Source organism: Gracilinanus agilis, chromosome 5 (genome assembly GCF_016433145.1).
Source record: "Gracilinanus agilis isolate LMUSP501 chromosome 5, AgileGrace, whole genome shotgun sequence".
Taxonomy (NCBI): Eukaryota; Metazoa; Chordata; class Mammalia; order Didelphimorphia; family Didelphidae; genus Gracilinanus; species Gracilinanus agilis.
In genome coordinates this window covers 288984931-288987802 of record NC_058134.1, presented here as the reverse complement: position 1 = coordinate 288987802, position 2872 = coordinate 288984931, and the positions used below count along the sequence as shown (strand labels likewise).

At 39.4% G+C, this 2872-nt stretch overlaps 1 pseudogene; it reads right to left on the bottom strand.

Annotated features, from left to right (window-relative positions):
• Window positions 1-1659: 1659 nt before the first annotated feature.
• Window positions 1660-2013, bottom strand: LOC123250234 (annotated as a pseudogene).
• Window positions 2014-2872: the final 859 nt, after the last annotated feature.

The following is a 2872-nucleotide window of genomic DNA, read 5'->3' as shown; positions in this document are numbered from 1 at the left end:
TAAAATTTAAAAAAAACATAATGTTATCTATATTTTATTGTTTTTTGATTAATTTTGCTAAATTTCCCAGTTCCATTTTAGTCTGATTCAGGGCCACTGGGGAGTACTGTGAATACTGTGCTGTCTGATGATACCTCTGCTCTTGCCCTCTGAAATGGGGGTATTTTCTGAGTTGCCTGATAAGGAATGAAGAATAAGGGACAGGAAGTCAGGAAACTTAACTCTAATCTAATTGTGGCACAGCAAACAAGCAGCAGGGGAAGAGGGAAATGCCTGATTTCCAGGTCAATTTTCTTTTCACTCATGCATCCTGGGCGTTAGGGTTACTTTAAGCAGAGTTTTCTAAACAAGTTTTCACTGCTTCACAAGTTCTTAACTTTTTTGTGCTATGGACTTCTTTGGCAGTCTGGTAAAGCCTATAAATAGATCCCTTCTCTAAATAATATTTTTAAACATACAAAATGTCTAGGATTGCAAAGAAAAGCAATTAGCTGAGCTACCTAATTACAGTATCTCATTTATACATCTATCTACCTAGTTGGTAGACCCCAAAGTAGGAATTTCAAGATCTTCTTGCTTTGACCTTTGCTTGTTTTGATCTTCTTGCAGGCCATTTTATTTATTTGGTTTTGGTTTTTTTAACCCTTTCTTTCTGTCAATCAATACTTTGTTTTGGTTTCAAGGCAGAAGAGCAATAAAGGCTCAGGAATAGGGGTTAAGTAACTTGCCCAGGGTCACACAGCTAGGAAGTATCTGAGATCGAATTTGATCCCAGGACCCCATCTCTGGATCTGGCTCTGAGCTACCTAGCTGCCCCTCCAGGGCATTTTAAATGACAGGACTTCATTCTCATAACTTTAAGCTAAATAGCCAGCATTCTAATGCCAATCTTCTGACTCAAGAAGTCTTGCATCCTCTGTACTTCTTGGTGTGCTTTACAGAAATAAAATTCCTAAAAAGAATAGGAGTTGATTAAGTTTTCTAATAGCTCCCTCCTCTTGAAAAATCCTTCATCATCTAATTTCCAACTGTCTGGTTTGAATTAGTGACAGGCAGAGGCTCCCATCCACTTTAATTTAGGCATAAGGTTCCCCTTGCTCTTTGCCACTTCCAGCCCACCTACCTGCTTTTTCCAGGAGGCCTTCTGCGTTTCTTCACAGAAGCAGAGAGGAATATAACCGAGACAGTTAGAGAGAAGGTGTGGATAAGAAGACTGGACTTCAGAACAGGGGATGAGAAGCACACCTGATAACTACAGAGGGATAGGGACAAGAGGATAAAAATTTCTGTTGTTATAGATCAGCTTTGGAGAAACTGAGAGTCTTTGAGGTTTTTAATTCAATAACTCCTCAAAGGGGCAGCTAAGTGGGTCAGTGGATTGGGAGGTCCTGAGTTCACACTTGGCCTTTGACACTTCCTAGTTGTGTGCCACTGGAAAGAAAGAAAGAAAGAACGTTTATCAAGTGCCTGCAGTGTGTCAAACTGTGCTTACAAAGATTCATCAGTTCCTTTTATTTTAATGGCTTTTTTCAGTTTATTACATGAATGAGCTACATTAGTCCAAATTAAACATTGAACACGCTATCGTTCAAGCAGTGAAATTTTAAAACTTGTGACAAGGGACCAAAAGGAATTTTTCTATGCATTGAAAGGAAATCTTCACTTAAGTCTATGAACCACAGGCACTTTAAACCTATGAACTTTCAGCGTGCCAGTCTTAGCCAGTCCAGTCTTGATGAGAAACTGGTATATGTCCTTGGACTAGTCTGATCTGAACAGATGAATTACTTCTCCATATTCTGGATGCTCAATATTACCATTCGTCTTGAATGCATTAGTCTCTTTTTATGATAATCATAAGTGGCCTCCTAGACAGTGGTGAGAGTCTTCCTCCCATTTCTCTGTTGAATTCCTATAAGGATATAATCCTCAGTCCCAGCAAGGAAGCAAGTCATCACCCTTACTTTCATCAGTAAAGGGGCTGAAAGAGTGGAGGCTCTGGAGAGCAGACATACAATATGATTCCTTTTCCTTGGTGGAAGGCAGAGGTGAGAGAAAGCAGAAAGGAGGGATGGAGCGTCAGGAAGTAAGGGGCCTTGAGGGAGAGGGGTCCATTAGTTTCTTTTTGACTCCAGGATTGAAAAACAATTCCTCAAATCCCTGAGGAGATGCTTAAAATCATCCACAATCTGACTCCAACCTGTCTTTTCTTCACTCTTTTCTTTTATGTACCCCATGACTCAGATGTATTAGACTACCACTAGTTTCCTGAACTTGACATTCCATGTCTTATCTCTCTTCAAGCTGTCCTCCATGCCTGGAGTGAATGCTAGAGTCTTCTTCCTTATCATCTCTTCCTGTCAAAATCCCAGAGATACTGTGTGACCCTGGGCAAGTCACATGACCCCCATTGCCTACCCTTACCTCTCTTCTACCAAGGAACCAATACACAGAAGTTAAGGGTTTTAAAAATAAATAAATAAATAAATAAAATCCCAGAGATAGCCCCTGGAAGGTCAGTTCAGTTGTTACCTATTCAGAAGAGCCTTCCTAGATTTTCTGATACTGCTCTTTTCCCTCCTCAAATGGTCCAGAATTTATTTATCTGAATATGTATTATATCTCTGAGCAATATTAAGTTCTTGAAGAGCAAGGATTATTTAATTTCTGCCTTTGTATTACCATGTTTAGCACAGTGCCTGGCACATACACGTTTAATAAATGCTTATTAAATTGAATCAAACTATGAAAAAATATCATTTTTGCCCTTAGAAAGATAATCATCTAACAGGGTGAAGTGGACGAAACAACGAATGCGAGCACAAAGAACAATACAAGAAATGGAGAATGATTCAGTGAGAAAGAAAGAGAT